The 26,957-nt window shown below is 41.3% G+C and overlaps 1 protein-coding gene across 5 annotated transcripts in view; it reads right to left on the bottom strand.

Moving 5' to 3' along the window:
• Window positions 1-26,957, bottom strand: part of axin1 (axin 1) — a 399,614-nt gene that overhangs the window by 73,685 nt on the left and 298,972 nt on the right. The window lies entirely within an intron of this gene.

Raw genomic sequence — 26,957 nt, 5'->3', positions numbered from 1 at the left:
GTAGGTATATAGTGTAAATGGTAAGGCACTCAGCAGTGATGATGAACAGCAAGACATTAGTTTTAAATCACTAATTCCCTACAAATGGCAACACAGGTATATAGGGTGAATAAAGCATATGACATGCTTACCTTCAAAGGTCAAGGCATAGAATACAAAAGTTGGGACATTATGCTGTAACTTTACAAAACATTAGTTAGATTGTAATTGGCTTATTGTGTGCAATTCTAGTCACTGCATTATAGGAAGAATGCAGTTGGCTGGAGGGGCTGTATAGGAGATTCATCAGGATTTTTCCTATATTGGAAGACTTTTGTTACAAGGGCACCAGGCTTATTTTCCCTGGACTGAAGGAGGACCAACTGTGACTTGATAGCACACCCAAACTCTCAACCTCGACCACTGAAGATGACTTGGGCTTCATATTTTGGAAATGATCCCCTCAAGACATGCACCATCCCAACTTAGAAATACCTCTTTCACTGATACTAGTATAAATCCTGCAGCTCCCTACTTACCAGAAGGACTACAGCTGTTCAAAGAAAGAGTTTATTAAAATATTCTGAAGGATAGTAATGAATACGGATTCAAATGCAATTAAATGCTGAGATTTAGGCAGACCAAGGTCCATGTTATAGACCTGCCTTCAGCACTCAGTTCCAGTGGAAGCAACCACATTTCCTTTAATTCCACAAAATTTTAGTTCAGTCATCTATCATTACTTTTAGCTGTAGTAAATATTATTAAAAAGTTAGCCAAGTGAAAGATGAACTTAACAGAAAAGCTGTAGTGATGTATTTTGTTATGAAGAATAAGGAGAGACAAATGAGGTATATTCTAAACGTGGCACTGAAAGAGGAAAATCTGAACATGTACATGAATTTCAAATGCCAAGGCAGTTTGGGAAAGCTTTTTTAAAGTATTGACTTCACAAGATAAAGTATAGAAAGTGAAAATGGTTTATGAAGATTCTATAAAAAACATTGGTTTTACTGTAGCCAGAAAACTATCCGGTTCTGGTCACTGCTTTGAGGTAAAAATCTTGAGAATTCTAGTACAGTGAAAATATAGACAAAGTGAACAGAGGGAAAGCTTTTCCTTTGGTTGACAGCTCAAGAATTAGAGACATTTAAGGTGACTCACAAAAGTAACTGAAAATATACCAGACAGTTGGTGAATTCATTCTGGCTTCAAAAGGGAACTGGATCAGTAACTGAAAAAAAGTCAGGGCTAGAGCAAAAGAGTCAGTGACTGAGCCTGGCCATATTACTCTTGGGATAGCCAAAATGGATTAAGAAAGGTTCTTCTCTCACCATTCGACAATATTAAACTCAAATGTCCTCTCAAAACGTATGTAAATGAGGTCTGTGGGGTTAAGCAATTTCATTACATTTAATAAAGTCTTGTAACAAACTGCTCCAAAAATTGTCTAGCTTAACTGAAGATCTGAGTTTTGATTGATTGAATTGAAAGATACAGCATGGAAACAGGCCTTTGGCCCATCTAGTCCACGTTGACCATCAATTATCTGTTCACACCAGTTCCATGGTCTCAATTTGCGGTGTTGTTATATTTCCCACATCTGCCCTCTAGTATATCTCCCAACCATAAAGACATCTTGAAAATAATGTTCATAGGCTCCTGTAGGCCTATTTCTTTCCCATGATTCTCCGATACAAAACATTTGTGAATGTGTACTCACACGTAGTGAGCCAAAATATACATCAGCCTCATTGTGTCAGTTCATTGCCAAAACTTATAGACTGCAAATCTGGAGGTAAGCCTTCAATTTCATGGCTCTTGACAGCAGAGGTACAGTGCATTCTGAAAGTATTCAGACCCTTCACTTTTTCCTACATTTTGCTACGTTACAGCCTTATTTTAAAATGGATTAAATTCATTTCTTTTATCATCAGTCTATGCAAAAATTTCAAAACACCTGTTTTTGGTTTTTTATTATGGGTATTGTGTGTCGATTGATGATAAAAAAGAATTTGATCCATTTTAAAATAAGGCTGTAACGTAGCAAAATGTGGAAAAAGTGAAGGGGTCTGAATACTTTCTGAATGCACTGTATATACGATCATTAAAGTGCAACAGAGCAGTGTCAATAAATTTTATACCAAACCTATCCTCTGGTAGCATACAGTTAGTACCAAATGCATCTTAAGAAATCTTGATGCATTTAATGTACAGATTTATGTGCTACGAGACGGGCGTGGACCCGTTGGGTCCGAATCTCTCTTGTGGGTCCGGCAACCCTCCATGCAAACCTCTTCTGCAGTTGGCAGCAGGAGAGCTCTCCTCACCCACCCCCCCCCCCCCCCACCACAATTGGCCACCACTCCCGTCATTCGTGCGGTTCCCCCCCCCCTCCCCCGAGCGGCAACCCTCCCCCAACTGTGCACGCACGGATGCGGTGGCCATCTAATGTAAGTATTAAAGTTGGAAAAGTGATCGGCGGCCATCTTGAGTATTAACGTTTAAAAAGTGATCTTTAAATCTTTCCTGCAGGCCTGGCAACCTCCGTGCAAACCTCTCCTGTGGGCGCGGCAACCCCCGTTAGGTGCAAGCCTCTCTTGCGGGCCCGGCAATCCTACCCCAACCGACGATCCGTGGACCCCTTGCCGGCCGAGGAGTGTCCCCCCGGGGCCATGGGCCAGCGAGGGAGAGGATAGGGAGGGGAGAGGGAGCCACTAACGTCGGCCCTGGACATCAATCGTGAGCCGTAGATCCGTTGGGTGGAAACCTCTCCTGCAGCGGCAGCGACAGCCATCTTGATTGACCCTCCTCTGCCGTGCTGCACGACAGGAGGAAGGTCAGGCGTGGGGCACGCCGAGACAGGTGCCGGTCCTCACGGCAGGGGTGGGGAGAGCGCATTTAACGTTTAAGTTCATTGTTTTTAAAAAGTAAAAAAAATTGATTTATTGAGACCGCGGGGGAATGGTGAGTAGGGTGGGCCTAAAATTGTTGCGCTGTCGTGTACCGTTTTGGCTGTATTTAGAGAACAAATCTTTCCACAAACACACAAATAGGTTTTAGTAATATATATATATATTCCATGGGAATGATAAAAGTTATTGCTCCAAGAGAATTGATTTCTTTTTAGCTGCTATTAAACTACTATAGCTACTGAAATTGACAGTTTACCAGCAGTGAAGACATGACACCAAACTATGGTTAGCTTGGAATTATCTGCAAGTTGAAGTCACTGGATGTACATAATTTTGATTCTTTAGTGTTTTCAGGATAACTATAATTCAATATCTGATCTGTATCGCGTAGTGTTAGCAACATTAGGCAGTAGTAAAAAATAAACAGTTTAGGAATTTCTCAAGTAGCATTCAAATATCAAGATGTTATTTAGACATCATTTAAAAATATATATATTGCAGTCCGATGAAGAGCTTTGCAGCATGTTTCCATAAAGATTTTGTACAGTCGTTTCTTATTTAGCAATAGATTTAACACAATTTTCTTTGCATGTTTGGGGTGGAATATTGCAAAGTTATTCTAGAGTATTAAAATGTTTTAACTGTTACTAACATGACAGATGTGATAAAACTGGAAATCAAATAAAATCTTGTTGATATACATTGCCTTTCAATGAAGTTATATATCGATTATCCAAAGAGAATTAACGCTTAGTTCTATAGAAAATATATTTTGAGAAAAACAATTTTAATTGATTTTAGATGCAATACATTTCTAATAAAGTCCTTTTAAGAGTAAATTGTGATTAAAAATCAATTTACAGATCTCTAAATAGAAATAAAACTATTTTCAAACATATCAACATCATACTATTTCAAACATTGCATTTTGATTTTTAACAACCCATGGGCATTGAAACAGGCAAGATTTCAGAGCTAAATTAGGCCAGGACGTGTTCTGAAGCTCATATTTAGGAGTCCATTCAGGAGTGTAAGGAGTACAACACCCTTGTAACACTTCATGGACTCCAACTTCTACAAGCAATAGCCCAGAGTGGTTACTCCATGGGGGGGGGGGGGGGGAGAGAGAGAATCTTCTACTAGACTAGCCAAGAGAAAGCCATGACAGCAAGCAACAGTGTCAGCAAGTTGCCCATCAGCAAGTCAATAATAGAACAAATCAATGATTCTGCAATGCAGGTCTTGAAAATCAAGGAGTTGGGAGGGCTGAAGCTCAGGCATCTATTGGATATGGGAAAGCCAAGCACAAATTTCTGAAAATAAACCATTGCATCTTTTTGTGAAATGTCATGAGTACCTGAACTCTAAAACACAAGTTTAAATCAAAATGCATATTAAATAATTCCAGAGCCAATTTTGTGAATAGTGAAAATTTACAGTTCCATTTATGAACAATTGTTTTTTTCTTTGCAGTTCCCACAATCACATTTATCAACAACTAGCTCCTTATCAAAACACAATGTTCTGGAGGAACTCAGCAGGTCAAGCAACATTGGAGGGAATGGGCAGATGTTTCAGGTTGGGACCCTTACTCAAACTGCTCAAGATTTTAGCATCTGCAGTTTGTGTCCACGCAGTATTAATCAATTTGATGAAATTCTTGAATTTTCTATGAATTCTACAAATTTCTATGAAAACCATGATTGTTTTGCACTGTGAACTTCTGCAAATGAAGTCTCCCACTAAAAATACAAAACTGCAGACTTCCATCCCTGAAGGATGTTAGGCGGGGTTAGAGTGTAAGAGGAATCCAACAGCTTCATGGTTGCTTTGATCATCTATTTTAAGATTTCCTTTATAAACTTTGTATCTTATTATGGAAATGCATGTACTTCTGTTCTCTTATAACATTAATTTAGCCACTGGACACATGGTCCAATAAGTTCTGTATTGCGCAGGTCATAGGTCGCAGGGGCATAACATTCTCGCTGGCTGATCTGCTGCGTGTAAACAAACCTTCATTTCATCCGTATTTTCCAGTTTTGCTTCGTAGAGGTAAAAAAATACTGTTAATCAGGCTTATACGGTTAATTTGTACAAAACTACGATGATTTTGTAGGTTTTATTGCTTTATGCTTCAATGAGTGAGCAAGATAGTGACTGAATAACAGGCATTTTTTTATTGTTCTTTGTTTTGGAGGGGGTGGAAAATGAAATGAAAGATTTCTATAACTATCAAGAGACTTCTGAGTCACGGTTCATCTGAGGCTAGAATATTTGTTGTGGTAAAAGTTTGATGCAAGTTAAGAACAGCGTTTTTTATTTCAACCTGTTTCAGTGCTGCACAGAAAGTGTTCTCTTACCCGATCGATGAACAGGCACTCGGTCTCAACACAGCAGACGTCCAGAAGACCCCAAGAAGAGTCAACGCACAGAAGGCGGCAGGCCCTGATAACATACCAGGCCGGGTGCTCAGGGAATGTGCTGATCAGCTGGCACATATCATATCATATCATATATGTACAGCCGGAAACAGGCCTTTTCGGCCCTCCAAGTCTGTGCCGCCCAGCGATCCCCGTACATTAACACTATCCTACACCCACTAGGGACAATTTTTACATTTACCCAGCCAATTAACCTACATACCTGTACGTCTTTGGAGTGTGGGAGGAAACCGAAGATCTCGGAGAAAACCCACACAGGTCACGGGGAGAACGTACAAACTCCTTACAGTGCAGCACCCGTAGTCAGGATCGAACCTGAGTCTCCGGCGCTGCATTCGCTGTAAAGCAGCAACTCTACCGCTGCGCTACCGTGCCGCCTAGAAAAGTGCCGCATAGAAAAGTACAGCACAGGAATAGGCCATTGAGCCAACAATGTCTGTGCTGAACATGACAGATAAACTAATTTAATCTACCTGCACATGATCCCTCTCCCTGCATTTCTTGCCTGTCATCCAAAACCCTCTTAAACATCACTGTCGTACCCAACTCCACCACCACCCCTGGCAACAAGTTCCAGGGACCCACCACTCACTGTGAAACAAAAACTTACTCCGCTTATCACCTTTAAACCTTGCTCTCTAGTTTTTTATATTTCTTCCCGGGGGGGGGAAGGTTCTGACTGTCTACCCTATATATGTCACTTGTAATTTTACATACTTAGAATTGAAAAACGATCATATCTTATGTGACTGAGATGCTCCCGAGAGATGTAAGCACATCTAAGAACCTTGTTGTATTTTTGACTAAATTTATTGATTGAAAAACACAACGTAGAAATGGGCCCTTTGGCCCACCAAGTACATGCCAACTATCAATCACCCATTCACACTAGGTCAATATTATTCCACTTTCTCATCCACTCCCTGCACATGTCAGTACAAAGTCAGTACATACTCTACATGTCCTCACTGACATCTTCAACACCTCCCTGAACCAGGCTATTGTCCCATCGTGCTTTAAGACTGCTACCATCATACCAGTGCCAAAAAAATCCACAATCACATGTCTCAACGATTACTGCCCTGTAGCACTCACTCCCATAATGATGAAGTGCTTCGAGAGGCTGGTCAAGGACCATATCATCTCCAGACTCCCCCCCACATTTGACCCGTTCCAGTTTGCTTCCTGGCCAAACCGCTCCACAGAGGATGCCATATCCTCTGCACTCCACCTGAGCCTGGCACATCTGGAGGAGAGGAACACATATGTGCAAATGCTGTTCTTGGACTTCAGTTCAGCATTCAACACGATCATCCCTCAACACTTGGTAAGCAAATTGGGTCCACTGGGCCTTAGCACCCCCTTGTGTAACTGGCTACTGGATTTCCTCACTGACAGACCCCAGCTGTACGGGTTGGGAACAACATCTCCAACGTCATCTCTCTGAGCACCGGTTCCCCTCAGGGCTGTATCCTGAATCCACTGCTGTTTACCCTGATGACCCACGACTGTTGTGCCAGGTTCAGTACAAACCACATCATGAAGTTCGCGGATGACACAACAGTGGTGGGCCTTATCCGGGACGTCAATGAACTAGCTTACAGGGAGGAGGTGAAACAACTGGTGGACTGGTGCAACACGAGCAATCTGGTCCTGAATGTTGCCAAAACAAAGGAGATCATCATTGACTTCAGACGAAACCAGCGCAGGCACACACCACTCCACATCAGTGACACCGCGGTGGAGGCAGTCAGTAGCACTAAGAGATCCTGGGGGTGCGGATCACAGACATTCTGACCTGGTCCCTAAACACTGCATCTCTAGTCAAGAGAGCCCAGCAGCATTTGCACTTTCTGTGCCGGATGAGAAGAGCACACGCCCCCATCCCATCCTCACCACTTTCTACAGAGGCACCAGAGAGAGCATGCTGATCAACTGCATCTCTGTCTAGTCTGGGGACTGCAAAGCCTCAGACTGGAAGTCCGTGCAGAGAGTGGCGAGGATGGCTGAGAAAATCATCAGGACTTCACTTCCATCCAGGGCATTGCACACAAATGCTGCTTGTCCAAGGCCAAAAATATCATTAAAGACCCCACCCATCTCCATCATGGACTGTTCACCCTGCTGCCCTCTGGTCAAAGGTACTGCAGCATACGGAGAACAGCCAGGTTGTGCAATAGCTTCTTCCCCCGAGCCATCAGACTCTTGAATTCACAATGATCCGCCGCCGTTATTTTATGTGCGAGTTACTTATTTATTTTTCTTTAATCAATTTTTATTATTTAATGTTACATTGTGAGCCAGTTGCAACGGAATTTCGTTCAAATATGCACTCGTCTGGTATATGGTTTGAATGACAATAAAGTTATATTCATTCATTCATATGCTCGCTGCTTTTTGTCTGAAATATTGAGATCAACAAAAATGTTGCCGTTAATTCGCACTTCAGAATTAAGTTGGGGAGCGGGGCGATCCCGTGACGCAGATATGTTTTCATTTTTCGCCGGAGGGGCAAGGAAATCCGGCAAAGTGCTCGGACCCACAAACTTAGTGACATCAGCCTGAGCCGCCTGCCCCTTAACACACTCTCTGACACAATGTTCACATCTGCTCATTCACAACTCAAACTATTGGCCCGATGCACAGATCCCAGGGTAGGTTTTCCTCTTCACTCGATCTTTGCTACGGATTCTCTACACAACTAGAGTCTGTGTCAAGTGTTGGACTGTTTAAAATGACAGGGTCATGTAAGAACGAAGATGAGACGAATCCGAATCCAGGGATCAGAGACACTGAGGAACAGCGGTCTCGGAGAGCTTAACAGCTATTGAGCTAGGAAATTACACGTCAGCATCCGTAGCAGAGATCGTGTGAAGAGGAAAACCTACCCTCGGAACTGTGCATCAGGCCAACAGTTTGTGCGGGGATCGCTGGGTGGCGCGGACTCGGTGGGCCGAAGGGCCTGTTTCCACACTGTATCTCTAAATCTAAAAAAAAATCTAAAAACTTTATCCAAACACTGAAATCTTACCGTATTGTTTAATTTCCTCATTGCAGCCACAGTTATATTGACCAGCCCTAATATCCTAGCCCTTATTAACAAATGATTGTCCTCAACCTCAAATGTACTTAATCTATTGACTATTAAATTCCTCAAGTTTTCAAGTGTTCTCATGCTCTCCTAGCCAACTTTCAGAAACCTTCAACTAATGCAATAATCAATATCTGCATCCTACGCATAAGAATGTAATTGTTCTATCTGGGACATATGACAATAAAACACTCTTGACTAAAGTCCTATTCAACTTATTAACTCTACGTAGTTGCTTCATCATTCAACACATTGTAGTTCCAGATTCCAGCATGTCTTTCCATTCTAGGCATCATCCTGGTGAACCTTCTCTGTGCCGCTTCTAAAGACCTTGTTATCCTAACTATATAATCTAGAACTGTACACAATACTTCAGCTGAAGTCTAACTACAGATTTGTAAAAAGTTTGGCTTGACTTCCTCTATCGCAATCAATGCCTTTTCGAAAGCCAGGTGGCCTGTATACTTTATTACCTAATCTGCCTTGCAATTTTCAACGTACATTCCCACATCGCTCTATACTTGCACTATATATCCTCAAAGGATATAACTTGCACTATATATCCTCACTGCCTCCCCATGTTTCCATTAATGCAGATCATTCCACACTTACAACAATGCCATCCTAAACCTAGATACCATAGTGTCTGCTCTTAACAGTAGAACACTAATTAACTGATTATTGAAACAAATTGCAAGCACCCTATTCCCACTTGGCCATTTAAAACGTTTCATTAAGTTGGAAAAATCTTTTTGTTTTTAACTACACACACACAAACTATTTAGAATGTGATTTACAACATACCAATAATGCTATTATTTGAAAATTGAAGCAAATAGTATCCATCCAAAGACAAAAAGAACAAGTAGCAGGCCCCTAGTTCAAAAAACAGATACCTTGCCCAAGTAACTCCAACTTTGAGGAAATGACCTCCCACTGGAAAGTGGTACAACTACCGTACCTAGACTTTCAGAAGTTTAACGCAGCTTCAAATTCAACACCACTGTATAATAAAGCCACGAATAATCAGCATAAAACAGTAGATAATTTGAAAGATCCTTGGCCTCCTTGGGCACAGCGGTAGAGTTGTTGCCTTACAGCGCTGGAAATCTGGGTTCGATCCAGAACCTATTATTGTTTTTATGGCAAACTATCATTGGGTTTCTACATAATCATTCACTACTTGGACTCAATGCAAATCTACTTTATTCCAAAACGACAGTAAAACTAAGAATCAGGTTCCAAGAACTCTGGTGACATACCAGTATATTTTCCCAACTAGATACTAGATATTAGTCCCATTAACACCTGAACACATCCAATTTTCTTAAATGTCACATGGTAGTTTAATAAATCTTCCTGTGAACCCAGGGAGTAAAGAGCATAGGAAATAAGGTCCCAATGAACTTAAAGGTAGCTTAGGGAATGATGTCTTCTTGAGTTTAAAGGAAATGCTGGAAGCAGAAACAGAGTGCAGGAAACAAAGCCTTGGCAAGTTTAAAAGGAATGCTGGAAACAGGACTGTGGTGCAAGCACAGGAAACCAAGCCTGGTGAACCGAATGCCAAACCAAATACCAGATTTTTGGAATTACACTGTAAACAGTGTCCTCCATACTGTTTGGGACAAAGACCCATCATTTATTTATTTGCCTCTGTGCTCCACAATTTGTGATTTGTAATAGAAAAAAAAAATCACATGTGGTTAAATCACATGTGGATCTCACATTGTCAGATTTTAATAAAGACCATTTTTATACATTTTGGTTTCATCATGTAGAAATTACAGTGTTTATACATAGTCCCCCCCCTATTTCAGGGCACCATAATGTTGACACATGGCTTCATAGGTGTTTGCAATTGCTCAGGTGTGTTTAATTGCCTCCTTAATGCAGGTACAAGAGAGCTCTCAGCACCTAGTTCTTTCCTCCAGTCTTTCCATCACCTTTGGAAACTTTTATTGCTGTTTATCAACACGAGGACAAAAGTTGTGCCAATCAAAGTCAAAGAAGCCATCATGAGACTGAGAAACCGGAATAAAACTGTTAGAGACATTAGCCAAACCTTAGGCTTACCAAAATCAACTGTTTGGAACATCATTAAGAAGTAAGAGAGCACTGGTGAGCTTACTAATCACGAAGGGACGGGCAGGCCAAGGAAGATTCCCACAGCTGATGACAGAAGAATTCTCTCTATAATGAAGAAAAATCCCCAAACACCTACCTGTCCAACAGATCAGAAACACTCTTCAGAAGTCAGGTGTGGATTTGGCAAAGACCACTGTCTGCAGAAGACTTCATGAACAGAAATACAGAGGCTACACTGCAAGATGCAAACCACTGGTTAGCCGCAAAAATAGGATGGCCAGGTTAAAGTTTGCCAAGAAGTACTTAAAAGAGCAACCACAGTTCCGGAAAAAGGTCTTATGGACAGCTGAGACGAAGATTAACATATCAGAGTGATGGCAAGAGCAAAGTATGGAGGAGAGAAGAAACTGCCCAAGATCCAAAGCATACCACCTCATCTGTGAAACACAGTGGTGGGGATGTTATGGCCTGGGCATGTATGGCTGCTGAAGGTACTGGCTCACTTCATTGATGATACAACTGCTGATGGTAGTAGCATAATCTGCTCAAGTTCAAACAAATGCCTCAAAACTCATTGGTCAGTAGTTCATTCTTCAGCAAGACAATGATCCCAAACATACTGCTAAAGCAACAAAGGAGTTTTTCAAAGCTAAAAATGGTCAATTCTTGAGTGGCCAAATCAACCACCCGATCTGAACCCAATTGAGCATTCCCTTTATATGCTGAAGTGAAAACTGAAGGGGACTAGCCCCCAAAACAAGCATAAGCTAAAGATGGCTGCAATCAGGCCTGGCAGAGCATCACCAGAGAAGACACTCAGCAACTGGTGATGTCCATGAATTGCAGACTTCAAGCAGTCATTGCACGCAACAAAATACCAAACATGACTACTTTCATTTACATGACATTTCTGCGTCCCAAACATTATGGTGCCCTGCAATGGGGGGAATTATGTATAAACACTGCTGGAATTTCGACATGGAGAAACCAAAATGTATAAAAATGCCTTTATTAAAATCTGACAATGTGCACTTTAACCACATGTGATTTTTTCTATTACAAATCTCAAATTGTGGTGTACAGAGGCAAATAAATAAATTAGTCTTTGTCCCAAACATTATGGAGGGCACTGTATGTAAAGTGTCAGACAATGACTACCTCTACTGATGATCAGTAACTACTCACCCTTGATATTGCAGGTGGAAGGGGGAACAGCATGAAACCAAGGGGTAGAAAGGATAGCAGGCTCGAAAATCTGCAGTATGACTCATCCTCTGATACTTTAAAGGCTTTTTACATGGACAATTTACATGTCAGTTAGTAATCTTGTGCCAACTTGCCAGAACAAAACAGTTCACTGGACATTACAGCTCCATTCTCACCTGGTGCTAATTCTTGAACACATTCCACAACGTTAAAAATACAAACATTTTAGTTCAAAATATTGGAGGACTCAAGCAGGACTGTAGCAGAATATTTATTAAAGATTGCACTCATTGTTAAATCTCATTTAAAATATTAAAATCTTCTGCTGCAAACAAGTTACACTTTGCTAATTCTAGCAGCAGGTTTTGCTCAAACAAAACTATTACTGTTCATGTTCCAAATCCAAGAAAATCTGAGATATCATCCTCCAAATATTTTATAATTTACAAATTTTAAGTGTCCAAGTATTCCCAGAGGCACGCTAAAATACCAATGAACTTATTCTATACCATTCCTTCTCTCCAGAGATGCTGCCTGACCCACTGAGTTACTCCAGCATTTTGTGTCTACCTCATTCTATGTCAAATATTTTATAATTCAATATCAAATAGGGTGAAGCCGTACTTTTTTTTTAACATTCAAATCACCAAATAAACTTAAACAGCAAAATGCACAGGGCCTAAATCTGTGACTGATCATTCCAGTCTCAACACCAGTAATCTAACATATTTAACTCCACTCATATGGGCAAAGGATTATTAACAAAAAATACCACGGTAAAGGTTCTGTTATTTATGTGAAAATGCAGCAGAAACATCATGCAAGGGCAAATGCAATTAAGCAGGATATCCAAAGTGTACCTTTTACTGCTGTGAAAATGGCACAGTCCACCTCACCACTGAAATGCATGGAAAGAGTGAAGTTTTGTATTGCATGGGCAGCTATGAACTTAATTCACCATAATGTTATTCTTTTAAGTCTGAGCATTCTTTGAATGACATGTTCAATGATATCTACTTGTCAATTTGCCATTAATACTCATTCTTCCCATTTTAACTGTTGGAGAGTTTGACCTGGGATTGTTTACTTTTGCACCTTTTTTCATCTATGGCCTTTGTCCAACCATCTGCCGACCAACCCCTCCCCACCCCCCCTGCATCAATCTATTACCTGCCAGGCTTTGTCCTGCCCCTCCTCTCTTCCAGCTTTCTTCCCCCCTCACCACAATCTGAAAGGTCCCAGCCTGAAATGTCACCTATCCACGTTTTCCAGAGATGCTGCCTGACCAGTTACTCCAGCAGATTGCGTCTTGTTTTTTTAACCTCTTTCCATCCCATCTATTCCTTTTTGCTCTGTCCAATTCCTATTGATCCAGGTATCCAAATTTTATATGAAATTCACCACAATTTTATACTTTAATCCAGCCCTATGCTGTTAATGTTACCATTTTTCAATGTTTGATTGACAATATAGACAATAACTTCCTTAGATCCTAGATTCGCAGATGCATTTGTATCATCCTTCAGCAAACTGTCATTCAGAAAATATTTCAATTTACAGTGAGAATGAAGAAATGTTACATTAATGTACGTTTGAAATATACAGCATTGGTTAAAGAAATCTATGTTCTTCCTTTCTATTCCATGCTTACAATTGGCTTTGTGGGGAAACTATTTAATCATTAACAATTTTAAGATACACAAATAAAGCTACAATTGGATTTATTTGCAATAATTTGATAGACTCGCTAAATGTCAAGGCCAGGGTAACTGAAATCTCCAAGATTGCCCGCAGGTCCATCAGTAAACCACAAATCTAAATATACAAATTATTCCTGAAGCCATGCTTAAAATTGCTTGAAAAATCAAAAGGTCCACAAGATCAATATACAATTAGTTCTCATCTAGAAAAACCATTAGCCTTGTTACCCCAAAAAAAAACCAAGGCTGGGTTAAGTATGATTTTAGAATAGACTTCACATTGAAGGATGCAAACATATGCCCGCTGTTCTAGGAGAGAGCAAATAAGCAATTAGCCTGACAGCACCAGCAGCAATTGCTACTGATTATTCAGGACAGTATTAGAGCACTCAAACATTAAGCAGAGTCAAAGATTTAAGAAAAATGTTTATGATAACATGGAGTTTTACCTAGCAAAGTAGATATAGAGCAAACAAGATATAATATTGATAAACACTAGAGATTCTTGTGGACCCCTATATCAAGTTAGAACTCATTAAATTGGAGGCATTAGATTAGAAAGGATTAACCATTAGTTAACTCATGGCACTACACAAATGAGTACTTGGAGCTCATTTTACAATCTACGTTAAATCATTCAGATAAAGGATCCCGGGACCGTTCATAATGTGTACAAGTTTCTTGACATAAAGGTATGGTGGAAAACTTACCCGTGACAAAGATGCAATGGAATTTAGTAAGGTAAAGTGACATGATACAAATGTAATAGATGCACTTGAATTGGAAATGTCATCCACGAAGAAAATAAGATTTAAAAAAGACAATTGCAAGCATTCAGAAATATCTGGATTTTCTTATGTGACAAGCTATTGGATTTTTTAAAAAACCTTCAAGAGATTGCATAAACAATGCAATGACACCGAAAGTCATATCTGGACCATGCTACTTAAGTGACCAAAATTATTTCACCTTTGAGTACTCAAGGTATATTAGATCGTTTTATATCAAGGCGATGTGAGAAGAAACGAAGGCCTTTGTTCCCACAGTTCATGCAAACAACAGGGAATTTCATTTCATTTTTAAAGGACTTGACAGCATGGATCCTAGCAAAGATTTCATGTTTCAAGGATATTTCATGTTTCATGTATTTTGTGTTTTTTTTATGACTGTTGGCAGATCAATTTCCCTCCTGGGATAAATAAAGTTCTATCACATCGATATCATAAGACATTTCACCTAGCTGAGGAATATCGGAACTGGGGTTATAAAATAGGTAGGTAAGCTGGAGAGGGTGGGAGGTTTAGTTACTTCCACAAAGGAGGAACATTTTCTTCTCCAGTGAGCAACAAATATTCTCTCAAATTATTAAATATTTAATGAAAACTTGCATCTCGTTGTAATTTCTACATACCGCAGACATGATTACAGGTCATCTCCACTTCACAGCAGGATTCCATTCCCAAGAATGGTCTGCAACCCGAATAGACTGCCAGCCAGAAATATGGCTGTGACCGGAGTTCAAACAGGGCAAAAGATGCCTACAGCTCCGCAGCAGCCAGAAAATTCATCTTGCAAATCTCCCGCTTGTAAGTGGCCTACCTGGTAGAGCTGCTGCCTTACAGTGTCAGAGATCCAGGTTGACCTAACCTCAGGTATTGTCTGTGTGGAGTTTGCACCTCCCTGAAACCATGTGGGTTTCCTCCAGATGCGTATACCACTTAGCAGGAATGAATGGAATAGTTTGGAATTAATAACAAAACCAAAATGTTAGAAAAGTATTAAAAAATTACAATGATGAAAAAGATAGTAGAAAATAAAAGATGCAGTCTATTATCCAATAGAATTCTAAGCAGGCGTTGCTAAAAGATGGTCAAAAATATTGCACTGATGCTTACTGAGCATAAATTAACTATGCCATCCAAATAAGCCAAAGTTCTGGATCAAAGTATCACATATCTGGAATCAAGTGCTTTAAAACTTTAGTCTTGAAATAATTCAACTGATAAGAATTCAGTAATCTTTAGAACTTATTTAAACTCTTTCCGATATTAGAAACCAGGGTCAAAGAAAGAGTGGATATAAAGTACAAGTATTGAATCTTGCATAAGAACATCAATTTACTTTTTAAAAAAAGGTGCTATTGTTTCACATAAAACAACCTTGAAGATGCCATGTGTCATCCACAGTTTAAATGAATTTAGCACACCATTTTTAGATTCCCTTAATACCATAAACACTGACTCGGAAATTGAAAGGTATTTGGAAACAATACCATGCCACATTCCTTGAACATTCCTTGAAAATTCCCCCAAATTATACCTCAAAGGTTTTTCATTGCCTGAAAAGCAATTGGGACAAGAGGGCTTAGAAGAGAAGTCTACTGCTTTCATAGTGTTTCACATATTACTAGTTACTTTTGGATGTAATGTAGATAAACAGTAGAGCATGCCCCAAAGGCACGAGGGATAAATGTCACCCTGGACAAAGAGAAATTCCTACAAGAGTTGATTCTCCAAAAATATTAAACCCCGCAGGGGAAAAAAATGGTTAAAGATATTACCCAAGAAACCAAATTGCACGCTCACACTAGGACTGGATTCCACTAGTATACTTCAGAGTCACGAGGTCAGAGCACCATCAACTCAGCTAGATTAATATACAATGCTCTCTTAGATTAGAATGGAAAGGTGAACATTTAATGTATTTTGAATTAGCCCTTAATTATATAAAATAAGTTTTCGGAAAGTAAAATCTTGTATTTGCACTAACTTTGATGCTGACAAACATTGAATAATAATATTCAAAGAAGTTTCAATACTAAATTAGTTGAGATCATGAGCTACTATGAAACATTTTCTATTTTTGAGAAGATAACAAATGTCTTATCAAGAACTTAAAAATGAAATTTCCCTTTAAAGTAAATTTTCATTTGGCAGAGTTCATGTCAAAACAGATTCTGAAACCACCAGAATGTTCTTGCTAGGATAGTTGAGAAAAATGCGCTCAGAGAAAAAGCACTACCTGGGATAGTTTTCGGAGTTGTGCATGGACTTCTTGACTGTGACATGGAAGTTTTTACATTTTGACAAATGACATCTGCAAGCAACAGGCTTGCAAAAACATTGTTAAAGGGTAAAACTATGGTTGCAATTATACTGATTCAATGTCCAGACAACAGAGATTCAACAGAAGGGGAGATTTTAGCTGGAAAGAGCTTAATTGTTTTTAAAAATACGTTTAAAAAACTCCATTCCAATGAATTGCCAGTGTTCTAGACCTAACCTCAGACACAAATACATTCTTAATATTCAGAACAGTATCCTTTTTCAAAAAATACTGCTGCAAATTGTAATACTCCACTACATAAAATAAAGATAAAAATAAAAAAGATGCTTACCATATTGATTAGAAAGTTCATTCAGTAACATATTTCTCAATAAAGCGAAGGAACATTTTAACACCTGATAAATAAACTAGTTCAAATGTATTATTTTGTAATCCATGCTATCTTTTCAGTGCAAGGCTAATAATTCAAAAATTCACTCCCGGTACAAGTTCACATGTGAAGAATATCCTTGGTACCATTTACACCTCTAGGACATTCTACATGCACTTTAGTATTTATATCAAAACCAAGCAACTGGAAACTGGAAATATGAAAAGGTAGAAAATGTCAGTCAAGCAGCCTCCAAACAGTTAATATTTCAGATTGATGTCCTGTCAGAACCAGAGATAAATATGTAGGAAGTAACTGCAGATGCTGGTTTAAAACGAAGATAAGACACGAAAAGCTGGAGTAACTCAGCAGGACAGGCAGCATCTCTGTAGAGAAGGAATGGGTGACGTTTTGGGTTGAGACCCTACTAGAGATAAAGACTGATAGTCAAAGAACTTTGAGTTAAAATACAAATCCAATTATCGTTGCATATTCTGGACCAGAATCTTCCCACAGGTTCAAGATGAGGACCTGCTGAAATCTCTCAAATACTTGTGGATGCTAATGCACTGGGCTTGCCACGGATTATCCTGCCTGAACTCATTCTAGCCTATTACCAAATAACAAGCTCCCACAAAGTGAAAGTGTTCAGATTTTCTATTTTAGGTACCCAGCATGGAAACAGGCCCTTCAGCCCATTGTCTACACAGACCACCGATCACAGCGTGCAGCATAGGTTTACTAGGTTAATTCCCGGAATGGCGGGACTGTCATATGTTGAAAGACTGGAGCGACTAGGCTTGTATACATTGGAATGTAGAAGGATGAGAGGAGATCTAATCGAAACGTATAAGATTATTAAGGGGTTGGACACGTTAGAGGCAGGAAACATGTTCCCAATGTTGGGGGAGTCCAGAACAAGGGGCCACAGTTTAAGAATAAGGGGTAGGCCATTTAGAACTGAGATGAGGAAAAACTTTTTCAGTCAGAGAGTTGTGAATCTGTGGAATTTCCTGCCTCAGAAGGCAGTGGAGGCCAATTCTCTGAATGCATTCAAGATAGAGCTAGATAGAGCTCTTAAGGATAGCGGAGTCAGGGGGTTATGGGGAGAAGGCAGGAACGGGGTACTGATTGAGAATGAGCAGCCATGATCACATTGAATGGCGGTGCTGGCTTGAAGGGCCGAAAGGCCTCCTCCTGCACCTATTGTCTATTGTCACACTAGTTCTATGCTATCCCACTTTCTCATCCATTCCCTGCACAGTAAGAGCAAATAGTCACCCAATGCAACCAATTAACCTATAAACTTGCATGCCTTTGGGGGTGTGGGAGGAATCCGTAACATTCAGGAAACTCACGGGGTCACAGGGAGAATGTGAAAACCCCACACAGACAACACCCGAGGTCAGGATCCAACCCAGGTTTCCAGCACTGAGGCAGCAGCTCCACCAGTTGCGCTACTGGCCTGTGTCTGTGTTCGAGGAACAAATAGAATTAATAAAGTATATTGTAATGTTGTGAAATGTTCAGGAAGACTCTAAATGTCCCTTCTTGCCATCTATATATTCAATTTCCCTTAATCCAGCTGGTAGACGTAGCCAACTTAGGTGCCTTATCAATCCTTGCATGGAAAGATCGTACCTTTCGTATGAACCTTAACTGCGGCATGCATCTGGCAACTCAATTTGAAATACCATCGATTTACCATCTACATTCTCTTGTGTACATCACTACGGAGGACCATAGGAAACTGGCACAGCAAAGGAGGTCAGAGGTTGATCAGTCATAATTATAGCAAAGTACAGGGCAGCATTATAAAACAAAGTGACCTAGCCCAGCTCCTATTTTCTTATACGTACAAAATGTTCCTTCAACATCACTATTCCTGTTTGAAAAGCCCAAGGTTTGTCTAATTTTTTCCCAGTTTGAAGGGTTCCTACCCAAAATGTTGTCTGCCCATTTCTTTGCACAGATGCTGCCTGATCCACAGAGTTCCTGCCTGCAGTACTTTATTATAATTCTATAACTTGTTTTACATTTTTCTTCATAACTACAAATGTGCAGTGCTCAAAACTGACCACTGTAGTCTGGCCACCGACTACATATTCTACAGCTTTACGTATAGTTTTAACATTCTGTACATTTAATAAATATATAGCAATATTTTGTTCAAGTGATAGTTTCTCAAGACAAAAATTAGGAACAGAGCCCAGTGCAGTTATTTTAGATACTTTACAGATCATGAACCTATTCAACTAAATTAATCCACTTCAAAACCTTCCAGATTTATCGAATGCTTGCTGCAAACATCTGCAAAATGTTTTAAAATATAGTCCGATTCTAATCTTCAGGAAACAAATGTCCAGCATGTTAAGCACTTCCTATTTTCTGGAGTGTAGAATATTTCTGAACTTATTCTGACCAAAGTTCTATTTCTATTAAAAGGAGCTCCACAATGTAGCAAAACAGTCTTCGATTATAATCCAGTCTACCAACACCATTGGTGAAAATATTGAAACACAAATGCAAGATACAAGATGCAAGATACATTGAACATTTGCATGCAACTGCTGAAAATGAACAGAATCTAATTTAGGTCAATTCCATCCCCCAGACTAAATTCTATGCCACCAATTTAAAAAAAGGTTCCACTAATCACATGCATTTTTGCTTATCTTGTGCACATGCATGTTTCTCTTCTGCCACCAACGGTCTAAAATCTGTCCTGCAACTTTAATAGTATCCAATCTTATTCATTACATTGTATAACTACTTCTGTGAAAGGACAGTGAATTTCAGCTAGTGAAGCACCCATGGCTGCGTTCCCCAGCCACAAGATCAATTCACATTACTGAATAGGGTGGGCCCTGTTCAAATAATAATTGGAGCATAATTCTTCTCACTTTGTTGCATTGTGGAACATCACATGGATATGAAACACATGTTCATAACACGTGAGATTTTGTTTCATAATTATGTTTCATGAGGGCGTGCAGCGTAGGTTCACTAGGTTAATTCCCGGAATGGCGGGACTGTCGTATGTTGAAAGGTTGGAGCAATTAGGCTTGTATATACTGGAATTTAGAAGGATGAGGGGGGGATCTTATTAAAACATAAGATAATTAGGGGATTGGACACATTAGAGGCAGGAAACATGTTCCCAATGTTGGGGGAGTCCAGAACAAGGGGCCACAGTTTAAGAATAAGGGGTAGGCCATTTAGAACGGAGATGAGGAAGAACATTTTCAGTCAGAGAGTGGTGAAGGTGTGGAATTCTCTGCCTCAGAAGGCAGTGGAGGCCAGTTCGTTGGATGCTTTCAAGAGAGAGCTGGATAGAGCTCTTAAGGATAGCGGAGTGAGGGGGTATGGGGAGAAGGCAGGAACGGGGTACTGATTGAGAGTGATCAGCCATGATCGCATTGAATGGTGGTGCTGGCTCGAAGGGCTGAATGGCCTACTCCTACTGAATGGCCTACTGAATGGAAGCGACAGTGACGAGGGACGTAAAGCGGTGGGCTGACCATTCAGAGGCCATGCTGCAGGATGCACTGAGCGAAGTCGACTGGAACATGTTCCAAGAAAGTTCCAGAGACGTAAATGAGTTTGCGGAAGCGGTTACGGACTTCATTGCCACAATAGCCGATACCATCATCCCCACGGTAAGGGTCAGTATCTTCCCTAACCAAAAACCCTGGGTGGACAGGTCTATTCGCGTGGCCTTGAATGCTCGCACCGCTGCTTACAACTCCGGCCTGGCATCCGGCAACATGGACGACTACAAGGGAGAGTCATACCGACTGCGAAGGGCAGTGAAGGACGCAAAAAAGAGGTACCGGGACAAGATGGAGTCACAGATGGAGCAGCAGGACACCAGGCGCCTTTGGCAGGGGCTACGGACTATAACTAGCTACAGGTCCAGCACCCCCTCAACCGGAAGTGCCGGCTCCTCCTTAGCTGATGACCTGAACTCTTTTTACGCACGGTTTGAGACGGGTAACACCACCAGCTCGCCGTCTAAAAACAGCACCGAAGGGGCGCTGGCTAGCGAGGCTGGAGGGGGATCCACCGCCGGGGATGTGCACACATTCTCGGTGTCCGAGCATGAGGTGAGGTGGGCTCTGACGCGTGTGAACACGAGGAAAGCTGGAGGCCCAGATGGTATATCTGGGCGAGTACTAAAGTCTTGTGCTACTCAGCTTGCTCCAGTGCTCACCACAATATTCAACCTCTCCTTGGCAAAGTCCGTGGTCCCTGCATGCTTCAAAAGATCCATCATTGTACCGGTGCCAAAGAATGCCTCTCCAGCGTGTTTAAATGACTACCGACCGGTGGCCCTCACCTCGGTTGTCATGAAATGCTTTGAGAGGCTAGTCAAGAAGCACATCTGCGCCCTCCTTCCTCGCAACATGGACCCACTACAGTTCGCATACCGTCCGAACAGGTCCACGGATGATGCGGTCTCTCAGGTTCTACACACCGCTCTCTCTCATCTGGACAGCCAGGGGGGCTATGTGAGGATGCTGTTCATTGACTTTAGTTCAGCTTTCAACACAATAGTCCCCAGCAGACTGGTTGAGAAGCTGCTGGAACTGGGGCTTAGCACCCTTCTGTGTGCCTGGGTCCTGGACTTTCTCACTGCCAGGCCCCAAGTGGTCAGGATGGGGGAACACACATCTAGCTCCCTCACCCTGAACATAGGATCCCCCCAGGGCTGCGTCCTTAGCCCCCTACTGTACTCCCTGTACACACATGACTGTGGGGCCAGGTTCAGCTCAAACTCCATCATCAAGTTTGTTGATGACACTGTGGTGGTGGGCCGGATCTCCAACAACGATGAGAAGGCCTACCGGGAGGAGGTGGCTGATCTGGCACTCTGGTGTCAGGACAATAGCCTCCTCTTGAATGTCACTAAAACAAAGGAGCTGATTGTGGACTTCAGAAGGGCTAAACATCCAAGGACGTACACGCCACTGGAGATAAATGGGTCTATTGTGGATAGGGTGAGCAGTTTCAAATACTTGGGAGTCCGCATCGCAGAGGATCTGACGTGGGCAACGCACATTGCCGCACTGGTGGGTAAGGCTAAGCAGCGCCTTTACCACCTTAGACAACTGAGGAAATTCAGAGTGTCTCAGAGGATCCTTCATTGCTTCTACTCTGGGGCTGTAGAGAGCATCCTGTCCGGCAACATTACAGTCTGGTTTGGGAACAGCTCTGCCCAGGACAGGATAGCCCTGCAGAGAGTAGTGCGTTCGGCAGAACGCACCATGGGAACTACACTCGTCCCCCTGCAGGACCTATACATCAGGAGGTGCAGAGCCAGAGCAAGCAAGATCATGAGGGACCCCTGCCACCCCAGTAACAGACTGTTCCAGATGCTACGATCAGGCAAACGCCTCCGCTGTCACGCTGTGAAAACGGAGAGGATGAGACGGAGCTTCTTCCCACAGGCCATCAGGACTGTCAACTTTTATAACCCCAGAGACTAAATTTTTGTCGACAATAATAGTAACTTATTAACTTTATTTATATGCTGTAACTGTAATTCTTTTTGTGCACAACCCGCAGGCATTGCCACTTTCATTTCACTGCACATCGTGTATGTGTATGTGACAAATAAATTTGACTTGACTTGACTTCCTGCACCTATTGTCTATTGTCTATAATTAAGCTTGCACCTAATCTTGGCTTAAGCACAAATTTTATAGGCACCACCAGTACAGAGACCCCCACATTATGGGCAGGCGACATTCCCAGAAAACAGCGAGTATTGCGATTTTCTGCCGCTCAAAGTCACGACATCTGTGCGTGCATCAGGAAATGAGCTGAAGTCAATTGTATTCACCTTTTTCCACATTAACTTCAAGCCTGCTTACAGAGCAATTTTTAATTGTGTATCACAGATACAATGATTTGAGAGTTTTCCATTAGGGCGAATTTCCATTACCAAAATACTGCAACACAGAGGTCGCTTGTATAGTATAAATGCAGGCTTGAGGAACCAAATTAATCTTTTTAAAAACATTGCATGAGCAAATAATCTTAACTATTACAACAACAAAAAAATTCTTCATGCATTTTGAAACTGCACTTTATGTCCTAAGGTTCACGAATGATATGGACCAAACTAATGTTATTCGATGAAAGGAGTTCATAAATAAATGCTTTCATCATTCAAACCACAAGTACCAGTTGGGAACTAACAAGGATCTATCTGGACATCATTTGCACAAAACATGATTAAATTGACCATTTTTAAATACAATACACCAGGCAATGATGTTGCATTCTAACAGCATACATTTGCTTACTATTTAAAGCCTTTGGCAAGGATTGGTGTAGTTTACTGCCCCAACTGGGTAGTTTGTCACAGGCAGTCCATTGCCTACTGCTAGGCCAATGCTACATCAGCTCTGTTCGTGGCATCTCCCGCGCCCACTCCACCTACTACTCTCAAATAATTCACTCTGGCTCCGGAAACCCAAAAACACTCTTCTCTACAATAAACAAACTCCTCAGCCCCCTGGACACCATCTCCCAATCATTCACAGTTGACAAATGCACCACTTTCCTTTCATTCTTCCAAAGCAAAATAGACAACATCTACAGCACCTTAACCACCAACGCACCTGCTCCCCCTCAAACCACCTGCCCCCCCCTTATCCTGTCAACCCCTGCCTCAGTTCTCCCCAGTCTCCACCACCGACCTCTCTGACCTCTTCACAGGAATAAAAACTGCCACCTGCTCTCTGGACCCCATCCCCTCCAGCTTTGTCAAGGCCTGCCTTCCTGCTCTCTCTCCACTTATCACTGCAACAATAAACTCCTCCCTGTCCACTGGCATCGTCCCGCCATCCCTCAAAATCGCTGCTGTCACCCCCATTATGAAAAAACCTGGTCTAAACCCTGACACCCCAAACAACTTCAGACCAATCTCCAACCTACCCTTTCTGTCCAAAGTTTTGGAACGTGCTGTAGCTTCCCAACTCAAATACCACCTCTCTACCAATAACCTGTATGAAACTTTCCAATCCGGATTCCGCTCCAACCACTGTACTGAAACTGCGCTCCTCAAAATCACAAACGACCTTCTCCTCTCCTCCGACGCTGGCAACCTCAACATCCTCATCCTACTTGACCTCAGCGCCGCCTTTGACACCATAAATCACTCCATTCTCCTCACCCGACTTGAAACCTCCTTTAACATCACCGGCACAGCCCTATCCTGGTTCAAATCTTACCTCTCTGACAGACACCAGTTCATCTCCTTTAACAACTGTAAATCCCCCACCGCTCCCCTCCCCCAAGGTGTCCCCCAAGGCTCAGTCCTTGGCCCCCTCCTCTTCATCCTCTACCTGTTCCCCCTTGGTCAATTAATCCGCCGTCATGGTCTCAACTTCCACTGCTTCGCCGATGATATCCAGCTCCTCATCTCCACCAAGTCAATCTCCCCCACCACACACTCTACACTGACAAACTGCATCACTGAAATAAAATCTTGGCTTCAATCAAACTTCCTCAAACTCAATTGCAGCAAATCTGAAATCATCATCATTGGTCCAAAAACGCTCACCAAATCCACCCAAAACTTCATCCTCAACATTGATGGTCTCCCAGTATCCACCTCCCCTCACATCCGGAATCTTGGAATCATCTTTGATCAAACCCTCTCCTTCGACAAACACATCAAACACATCACAAAGACAGCCTTCTTCCACCTCAAAAACATTGCCCATCTCCGTCCATCCCTCTCCTCCACAGCTGCAGAAACCCTCATCCACGCCTTCATCACCTCCCGTCTGGACTACTGCAACAGCCTCCTCTATGGCGCACCCTCAAAAATCATCAGTAAACTTCAATACATTCAAAACTCCGCTGCCCGTCTACTCACCCACACCCCGATCCGTGACCATATCACCCCCGTCCTTTACAAACTCCACTGGCTCCCCATCCCCCAGAGAATCCAGTACAAAATCCTCCTCATAACCTACAAAGCCCTCCATAACCTGGCCCCATCCTGACCGACCTCCTCCACAGGCACACTCCCACCTGCACCCTCCGCTCTGCTGCTGCCAATCTCCTATCCCCCCACATCCGGACCAAACTCAGATCCTGGGGGGACAGGGCTTTCTCCATCGCTGCTCCCACCCTATGGAACTCACTACCCCAAACCGTTAGAGACTCCTCCACACTCACCACATTCAAAACATCACTGAAGTCTCACCTGTTCAGTACTGCCTTCAACCACTGAAGGCCACCTCACCTTCTGTCTCCTTTCTCTGTTCGTTTACTTATTTACTTATTTATCTATTTATTCATTTCCCTATGTTCTCTAAATCCCTGTAAAGCTTCTTTGAGTATATGAAAAGCGCTATATAAATGTAATGTATTATTATTATTATTATTATTATTATATACTCAATGGCTTAAACAAAACATGCACTGAGCCTATTCTCAAATTATTTTTTGCTTGATTTAATGACTTGTTTTGAAAAGGCATTTAAGGAGCATGTGGTTGTATAATGTTACCGCCACATGAACAGTGCTTGTTGGTCGCATGAAAACAGACTAATGGATTAAATCCGATTTTTCTTTGCTTTATTTGAACCATGTTCTTGAAGTTAATTGGCTTGTGTCAACGCACAATCACTTCAGCCCTTTAGTAAAATAGGGTTAATCGGAATGAATTATTTAATCCAATAGTCTCAAAAGAATTAAAATTTAAACTGTTGGAGCACCTCTAAAATATTCCTCAAAAGAATATGTTCACACACGTTGTGTACAAAGTTCTTTATTTTGCCCATTTTTGCCAATTGCTCATGACTAGGAAAAGATAAAATTTTATACAGGCACCCAACAACATCAAGAATCAAGATGAAAGAGTTTTGACTTTTAAACCCATTCCCTTTGACTGCAATGATGGTGTACACATTTATATCAAAGTGCTGGAAAATATTGGGTAAATGGGTCCTACTCAAACTACTTTAAATGTAAAAATAAAATTGAAATTTGAAATGAAAGTGATCAACCAGAATGTGTGGAAAGTAATAATTATTCTGGTCACAGACTCACCAGAAGGCCTGGGCAATATGTTGATTACAAAGCCATCAGGTTAATAGATTAATTAAGGAAATTAGAGATTTATATAAAACATTTGATCTCCTTCACATTGGCAAAGCACACCATCAGTTGGGTGAAGCACTTTCATTCAGTCAGTAGGGCAGCCTTTGGGACTCAACAAAGTCAACAATTTTATTTGTTTCAGAATTGCCCTCATTAATCTGCCAAATACAAACAGCATTGACCAATGCAACCCTGGTACTTTCAGCAGTTTCCTGAAATATTTCTACTTCTGCATTCCCTTTTATTCAGATTGGCTTCCTATCAAAACATTTGCATGATGCAAGAGAACAGAGATTTTATCTTTTCATTCAATCAATTTCACATCCAGCAGAAAGCCAGGTGTATAAGTCAACCCATGACCTCAAGAGTCTCCCCAACACCTTCTGTCTTCAATGACAGGATAACCTTGAAAAATCCACAGTAATTTTTCACAATGTTTGCTTCCAATTCATCCTTAGTAATAGTTGTGATATTGTGAAGACGTCAGGACAATTCTTAAAATATAGAATAAAGGACATCTTAAAACCAAAATTTCCAATTTAAAAAACACATTCTATTTGAAATGCACATCTGCAATTACATACCACAAACATAAAATTAGCTCAAGGACTTGGAATTTAAGCGTAATTGTGTCTAGACCACCATTAAAATCTCATGTATACCTCATGCCATGCAGCACTATTTTCAGGGTAGTTTACAGCAAGAGTATGTTACAAATATCTGAAGTTTTCATCTGGTTATTTATTACTGGTTGATGATGATTGTTAAACTTACTTCCTGCTGTCAACAGGGAAGCACTGTCAGCCATTTCTGAATTTGTTTAACTGCTCACATGTACATTGGAAGTTATCAATATCTTGGTGTATTGAATGATTCACCGCGAGTTCTGCTTCATTACAAGTGCAATATTTGACGGTATACTATCAGCAAGTCTTAGAATGCAATACAGCTATAAATCTAAACTTGATAAATTAAATT

This window comes from Rhinoraja longicauda, chromosome 21 (genome assembly GCF_053455715.1).
Source record: "Rhinoraja longicauda isolate Sanriku21f chromosome 21, sRhiLon1.1, whole genome shotgun sequence".
NCBI classification, from domain to species: domain Eukaryota; kingdom Metazoa; phylum Chordata; class Chondrichthyes; order Rajiformes; family Arhynchobatidae; genus Rhinoraja; species Rhinoraja longicauda.
The sequence above is the reverse complement of the archived record's forward strand: the minus strand, read 5'-3'. Positions and strand labels throughout refer to the sequence as shown.